Source organism: Hypomesus nipponensis, chromosome 6 (assembly GCF_054491055.1).
Source record: "Hypomesus nipponensis isolate SF chromosome 6, ASM5449105v1, whole genome shotgun sequence".
Taxonomy (NCBI): Eukaryota; Metazoa; Chordata; class Actinopteri; order Osmeriformes; family Osmeridae; genus Hypomesus; species Hypomesus nipponensis.
The window spans coordinates 11,487,926-11,496,003 of NC_140366.1; the positions used below are offsets into that span (position 1 = coordinate 11,487,926).

General features: G+C 44.0%; 1 protein-coding gene and 1 long non-coding RNA gene across 9 annotated transcripts in view; both read right to left on the reverse strand.

Annotated features, from left to right (window-relative positions):
- The window catches only part of epb41l2 (erythrocyte membrane protein band 4.1-like 2), a 41,409-nt gene extending 37,684 nt beyond the window's left edge, over positions 1 to 3,725 (reverse strand). For 7 of the 8 annotated variants that reach the window (XM_084699471.1, XM_084699470.1, XM_084699468.1 and 4 more), the window contains exon 1: positions 3,566 to 3,725. The gene's annotated coding sequence lies outside the window, so the exon portion shown is untranslated. Of the gene's footprint in view, positions 1 to 654; positions 793 to 3,565 lie in introns of all 8 variants that reach the window. The other variant, XM_084699464.1, reaches the window with a different exon arrangement.
- Positions 3,726 to 5,133: 1,408 nt separating this feature from the next.
- Positions 5,134 to 8,053, reverse strand: LOC146287070 (uncharacterized). The gene is made up of 3 exons (XR_014758507.1): positions 8,033 to 8,053; positions 6,867 to 6,945; positions 5,134 to 5,721 (listed from the first exon to the last, which is right to left on the reverse strand). It is a non-coding gene; the product is annotated as an uncharacterized LOC146287070 (long non-coding RNA).
- Positions 8,054 to 8,078: the final 25 nt, after the last annotated feature.

The window sequence follows — 8,078 nt, forward strand, 5'->3', positions numbered from 1 at the left end:
GTGCGTGTGTGTAATCAATAGTCATGTTTTACTGTGGCTTTTGTCAGTGCTGCAAATGAACAATGAAAGCAGCTTGTAGAGAACACGTTTAGATGACAGACCAGTTCTGTATGGAAGGAGACTAACTAACAAGAGAAGGGGTGAACATCTCAAAAAGAGAAAGACAGAGAAAGAGGGGAAGAGAGATTATCAGATAAGCAGCCAGGACAGATGCACACAAAAAGTGGTGACATTCAAGCCTGGTTTGTTTTCTCTGTGCTGAGGATCTATGTGTTGTTCTGTGTTATCTTTGCATGTGTGTGGCGTGTGTGTGTGTGGTGCGTGTGTATGTTTGTGTGTGTAGTGTGTGTGTGTGTGTGTGTGTGTGTGTGTGTGTGTGAGAGTCCTGGCCAACCTAAAATGATGTGACAGTTAGTGTGACCAGCAAAGGCCAGGCAGGAAGAGCAGCCCTCCAAACTGGATGTTCCCATAGCCCTTCCGAATGGTTGGGCAATGACACACACACACACACACAGCTCAGCAGATCAGGATCCATGAGGAGACACAGCGACATGGTGGCTGGCCCCGCCCGCTCTGACAGGAAGTTCACGGTGGGAGCCAATGGCAGACTAAATGCTCTCATCCCCTTGTCCAATCGCAGGCTGACGTTGTTACCTGGAGCGACAGGTGGGCTGAGTGTTGGTATGTCTGCCTCCTTAGATGTAATTTAGACTTGGCCCATCAGGGTCCAGCTGACAGCCTGGCCAGAGCACCTACCCTCAGCTAGTCCCACCTTCTGGACCCTGGAGAACACTGCCATGGAAATGTAGGATGCGTCACAAGTCAATCAAAATGACTTATCTATCCAAAACCGCATTTACCAAAGACAAATTGCATCATGGCCACATAGTAGGTTTTTGTCTAGTGCTCACTGCCACACTAACAGGAACTACAGGTGTAAAGGTTTCTATTTGCATGGAACAATGTAGTAGTGTTAATGAAGTCCCCTTTGGCCTACGGTAGCAGCAGGAGACACTTGCTGGCAGGGTTACAAACAACAACACCCATACAAAGGTAGCTACAGTTTGATAAGAGGAAGTCACTCTTATTTTTCTCCCTGCCAACTTTCGCTCTTCTCCTCCTACTAAATTATTTTCCTGTCTCATCCACTGTATATATTTATCTCTCTAAGATAGAAAGAAAGAAAGAAAGAAAGAAAGAGAAGGACAAGCACACAGGGACACGTGCCCCAACCTCATTGGCTGCTATCTGCTTTAAAACTGGGGAGATAAGAGCAACCGTTCTGCCTCCAACAGATCCAGTTCATGCAGGATTGTTAGAGGCTTTGTGGTGATTTCTGTACAATCAAATGATTTGGTTACAGAATGACAGCAGTGTTGAAGGAGGATCTATGTCCAATGTTTGGACAGATCTAAGACGGATGTCATTGGGAAAGGGACCACGGGGCCATGAGACAGCATGTCCCCCTGACAGAACCAGAGCTGGACCTGTCCTGTTCGTCACCTCAAAGATAACCCTCTGACCCTCGCACCCAACTCCACTGACCACCTATCAGAGGCCAGCGCCTCGCAGAATCACACAATACAGCCCTGTCCCCGGCCAGTCCGGCCCACCATGCTGCCTGCTGTAATTAGGACAGCTCCGCACCAAACAATCAAGCTAACCCTCATTAGTCACTACGACACAGACAACAACAAAGGGACTTCTGTTCCGGTAAACCCTCTCTCCCCCCAGGGAAGGATACAGGACCTGTGCCATGTCAGCTTAGTAAGACTGGGTCTGACACAGGTTGAACCCCGTTCAGAACTACAGCCTGAAGCCCAGGTGTGTAACTCACCAGTCGCTCTGCACACCTGCCCTCGCAGCCAAAGACTGAATGATTCCTCTGAACTCTGCAGTGGCACCGTCTAATCCATGATCTAATTAACTGTAATCACAGACCACTCTCATCACCACCACCTGTTCTGCTGCCAGGAGGCCAGGAATGTGACCTTATCTAGCTTTAGGTGATCCAGCCGTGTGATGCTCCATTCGGAGCCAGCAGCACTCCCCTGCACTCCTGTGTCTCAGCATGATGACATCACAGCCATGCCTCAAAGAGGATTAGACCTAAGTCTGGACGGGATAGCCATTGTCTCAATATGACTCATCCATGCCAGCTTCACATAATAATAACCCAGACCATGACAGAAACCATGAAACTACATCTGCAACAGTTAGTTTTCCCACTGGAGATGTTGATGATGTAGCAGGCTCTACCAACCCAGCCATCTGGCCCAACCTCACTTCTCAAGTAAGGTCCTTTGACCATCTCTCTGGTCTGGTTAATTTAAGAAAGTTGAGTTTAATTTAGTGGGAGAGCAGAGCTGTGATATAAACGCATGGATCTCCTCTCCCCTCCAGACCACACACCACTCTTGACTACATAGCATGACAAAAACACGGGGATTATGGGTTAGGTTTGGGGGAGGGGAGGGGGGTGCAGCCTCTTTGGTTATGCTATATGGGTTTACTGCCAGGCTGGTCTCTTGCGGGTCCCGCTACGACTCAACCATCTGTCAGTACATTGGACAATCCTATGGATTTGGTTTGAAGTCCAAAAATGCACACCAACACACACAAACAAACAAACGCAATGAACAGGTGGCTAAATATTTGGAATCATTAAAAAATTCTGCGGGTTAATTAACCAAATAGGCTATCTCAATTCTGACTTGACATGCCCATAATGTTGTTACAAGTGGTCAGCATCCCAGTACGCGTCACACGGGATCTTAAGATGGCGCCAGGGAGTCGAGACCACTCTGATCGCTGTTCAACAAAAGAGCAGTAAGCCTACGGAATTACCTCATAGAATTGGACACTATATACAAATCATTTGCATAACGGTGTGATGAAAAGCTAGAGTGCTACTTTGTTTTAGTGTTGACTGTAGACACATTTACACTAGCAATTTGCCTATTGCTGACTAACTAACGACACGTGCTATTTGTAAACCAGACCTTAGTAAAGCACCTCATGAGGTCATTGGAAAACAACTTTAAAACGTCTGGATACTACTGAATAACATATTTGACTGAATTCTGTATTTTAACAATAAAATGAATAAGGTAACATTGGATAACGTTAAAAAGCGCCATAAATGCGCATCATTGACGCTAAAGGCGTTAGCAGATGTTGCAGATGTGCCGCGCTGAGAGGAACACTACTGGACGCTCGTGCTAGGAGCGACATCCTGTTTGCAGTCATCTAAACCAGTAACTCCATGACTTCAATAACTTTACGCAAGCATGTAATACATTCCATGCGTTGCTTATAAATCATGATGCCATCGAACAGCTAGCCCAGTGCTAAAAAGAAGGGAAATCTATAGTGGCTATAAACAGGTTGTGCCATGCTAAAGAGTAGATAGCGGATCACCAGAGAACAGCTAACGTTGGCATTTACACCGAACCACATTTAAGAGATTTTTGCTTTTTTACCTTTAAATGCACTGATTTGTTTACAAGATAACCCAGTTACGAGTGTAATTAACGGTGTTTTGTCTCCAGCGAAATTATCTTACCAGCGGTAGTTCCGTTGAAGATAAAATCGAACTTTCTGGACGTGGTCAGCCAAAAATGCGTCCCTCACAACCTGAATGTCCCAGGTCTCAAATTGAAATTCCCAGACCTGGGTCTAGCTGGGAACGAAGCCAACTCTGTCCATCACACATTGGCCCGCCCAGTTTAGGAAAAAAAACTATATTCTCCATTTTCATTGGCTGCGGCGTTTCCGACGTCGAATAAATAGCAATATGACTGGTTACTGAACGTGTCTTTCTTATTGGTGGTTTGCATCTACACATCAATGGGGATCACTGGAAAATGTGTTGAATTAGCGCCTACTGCTGGCAGTGTTGAGTAATTGCAACATGTGGGTCACTAGAGGGAAGCTTATTCATAGCCTTAGGTACAAAATTACGGACATGATTTTAAAATGTCTTGCTTGTTTTACTACTCTGTTTACACCACAACATTTGAAGGCAAGGAATATTCCAAAGGGCTTACAATAACAATGTTTGGTCTATAAGTTATTATTTGGGTCTGGTACCGTTAAAGGATTCAGCAATCAGACCCCAGGCCCGAGACTGCACTGACCTCACTGATCTGGATGAATGATCACAGAATAGTTGATGGCACTGTGTTGTCACGTTCCACTCAGTAAGTAGGGTATGGGTTTAATCATGACTTTAGGAGCACTGACGACTTAATAAAGGCTTTAGTAATTATCTTGAGGACGTAGTAATTGTAAAACTATGCATGTCAGTGCAAAAAGTGAAACACAAATTGACCACAGTTATACTGGTTATGGGATCAAGCATCACACATATGCACACACGCATGCACAAGATGCACACACACACACACAAACACCCAACACAAGCATACTAAATGAATATGATAAGAGTATTATAATGCACAGACACAGAATTTGTACTTCCTTGACACACAGACAAACCCACGGTGTAAATGGTAATTGAACTCATTGCATGGTTGTAAACAGGAGCATGTTGGAGAGCATTAAGGTATTATAGCATCATGTGATTGTGGATCATTATGTCAACACAACAGCCTTATATCTCATACATCACACCCACCTCTTTCTCACACACAAGCACACACACAGCACACACACAGCACAGCACAGCATGCAGACACACACACACACACACACAACTTGCCAATACCGAGTTCACGTACACACATAAGTTCACTAAACACATACACAGTTGGCAAACACACAGCTCGCAGATACAACCAACTATCACAGACATACCAAAACACACGTATGGTAACGTGTGTGTGTGTGTTTGTAAAACATGGTAACACATGGTAAAGACATTATTCTAAAGAGCAGAGATTATGAACCTGACCTGTACAGGCACCCAGAGGGGATCATCACTAGATGAATACAGCATCATGTCACCGCAACGCTGCACAAGCCACTAATTATTCATACACTCACTGCTCTGGACAATCCTCAGACTCAACCCTGCAGCCTGCACAGTGTTGTGTTTGAGGAGAGAGTGATACTATAATAATATGAGAGGGGTATGACCTCCTCCTACAGTAAACTCACCAGCAGGGCATGTCCAAGTCCAGGTGAAGGAGACAGGTGTAGAAGACAGGTAGGTTCCATTAGGACAGTCCATGAAGTGCATGAGAAGAAGAACAAAGAGGAGTTAGAGAGGCATCTTTATCTATCACACCATGACACTCACTCTGACAGGCTATAACAGGTTAACCCGTTTCATCATAGGACACCTACACCATCAGGAAGCCAAATAAGTCATACACCTACACTGGTCTCTGCTCAAGCCACCAAAGAGCAAAGGCAGTCAGACAGGTCTCTTCCCGTGCTCCAGTGACGGTGGTCAGGCTCCTCGGTGGCAGGTCAGTCCCAGAGACTCTGCTCCTTCCTTTCTGGACGCTCAGTGAACACAGGCTTCTCCCGCCGGATTAAGACCAAGAATTATCACAATCCACCATCTGGCTGGCCGTTCACATCAAACGCAATGCATCAGCTAGCACGGTACTGCCTGGATGCTGGGCTGGGGCTGGGTACTGGGGTTATTGTTGGGTCGGGACTGGTTGATGTGGTTAGGCACGGACCAGGAACTGAAAATAGACCTGATGCTAGCCAATAAGGGAGCTGGTTTTAAAGACATGGGATTAGGGACTGGGGGAGGGGGGGTGAGAAAGACAGACAAATAGGGGAAGAGAAAAAAAGGTAAAGAAAGGGAGAGAGTAAGTGCAAGAGAGGATGAGAAAGAGAGCAAGAAACGGAGAAAGAGGGAGAGAGAGACAAAGAGGGAGAAGGAGGAAGGGAAGGTTATAATGGTCATTCCTGCAGTGACTCCTGGGATGTTAAATCCTCTAGTGGTGACCTGTATATGTCCAAACTGGACAGCACAGCTACAGGTCACAGAGACCACATCCTACCAATCAAGGATTTGTTATGTGGTTATGTAAATCTTGATAAGTAGATCAGCTATTGCCTTATTATCTATTTGTATTTTTTGTAATATTTGTATTTTTTGTTTTTATATTGTACATTACAGCAACTTTTTTTTATTGTACATTTTATTTAATTCTAATTCCACTTAGTACTGCTAGTTTATGTACCCTTAGTATAAATAGTCCACATATTTACATTTTAGGTTCCTATATGTTTATTGTATGCACCTTCCTGCCAAAGCAAATTCCTTGTCTGCACAAACTTTCATGGCGAATAAATCCCATTCTGATTCTGATCTGTTCATGGATTTTGTCTACTTATTAATCCAAATGTAAGTGTTCCTACTGTAACAATATTGTGTTCTGACAGTCGCCGGTCTAGGATAAATTAGTAGTATGCGCCTGATTTAATAACAGACAGCTATTGGTATATGTTATCTTTGTTTTCCTTTTCTGACTTAATGTCTAAGAAGACGTTGCTATGCTTTGCTGTGTCTGAAATTGTCATTTTTTAAGTTGAGGTGTTTATTAAACTCTCTGTCAAATCAGCTGGTTGTCAATACTTACACACCCCGGACTGAACTAAACTGACAGTCACATCATTCTAGTGTGTTCTAACTATCCCTAACTAATCTCCAACCATTATCAACTACTACTTTTGACTGTACTACACAGGTAGAACTTCACCTGTATTACACAGCTGTACAACACAGGTATTACCCCACCCGCACTGCACTCACCCATACTACACAGGTACTACCTCACGTATATTGCAGGTACTATCATACCTGTCTTACACACGTGCACTACAACCTCCCCTGGACTACCCACCTGTACAAGACAGGTATTACATCCTCTCTCACTCACCTGACTAGGTAGCATGATGGATATGGAGAAACACAGGCCACCGGTATTATTTTAAACCCAACTGGTCCAACCACTGCACCTGGAACAATGCACAGCATTCTCTGTAACCTGAACCAGCAAGAACGCTTAGAACGCACACAATGGAGCCTGGGGTTGAAGTTGTTTGTTCAACACACAATACTACTGATACCTGAGATGAGAGAGAGAGAGAGAGAGAGAGAGAGAGAGAGAGAGAGAGAGAGAGAGAGAGAGAGAGAGAGAGAGAGAGAGAGATAATAACAGGTGTGGTGCTGCACTTTTCAAGGAAATGTAATTAATGATTTAACTTATATATTTAGAAGATTTTAGAAGGGTTTTGCATTTAGAACACCTTTAGTTTGTAGCAGCCTACTGCTATTAATAGAAGGAGGAACTATTTTGACTGAGTCACCAAAGATTTCAACCAGTTTATTTATTAAGTCCTGTCTCTGGGACACTGGGAACAGTTATTAAGTCTAATGGACCGGTCGAATTTGTACACTTGAAAGCTATATTTACACACACAACACCCAGGATACTCTGTTCCTGTCTCTTTTCTCCAAATGCTCACAAGCACCTTGAACTTGTAATCTGAGTTTCGGCTAAAAGGTGTGGTAATGTGTGCTCTCCCGTAAGATACCCAGTGTGGATAATGTTCCTGGCATTATCCTGGCCGCATATGTTGAGAGCTCCCCCTAAGGTAATGTCCTAACATTTTATCCAGGCTTGTTGCCCATGCGCAAGCATAGCCCTAACCTTAACCCCAGAAAAAGCTTGCGGGACAAACTAACACAGCTCCTACTCTGTACTTCCTGTAAGTGTGAACGGACTATAAAAAAGTATCACAGAGCAGAAGGAACTAACCAAAGTAACTGTATTTATTACGAATGGTAATAGACTAATATTAAACATTATATTTTGAATCTCCTGGTAAGGTACCAAAGTGCGCCACGTAGAACACATTAAGTCAGCCACAAGAAACGAAGAACTGATTGGAGATGATCTGGGTCTGGAATGTGCCATCAAAGTAATGCTGATGATTCCAACATCCTTGCCGATGCATGTGACATATTTCATATGACTAGTTCAATAAAACATGAGAACAGGACAAACGAATAGAAAACCATTAAAAAGACGTGTCACAGTACCAGTAATGTCCTCACAGCTGGATCAAAATGCCTGAGAATGTCATAT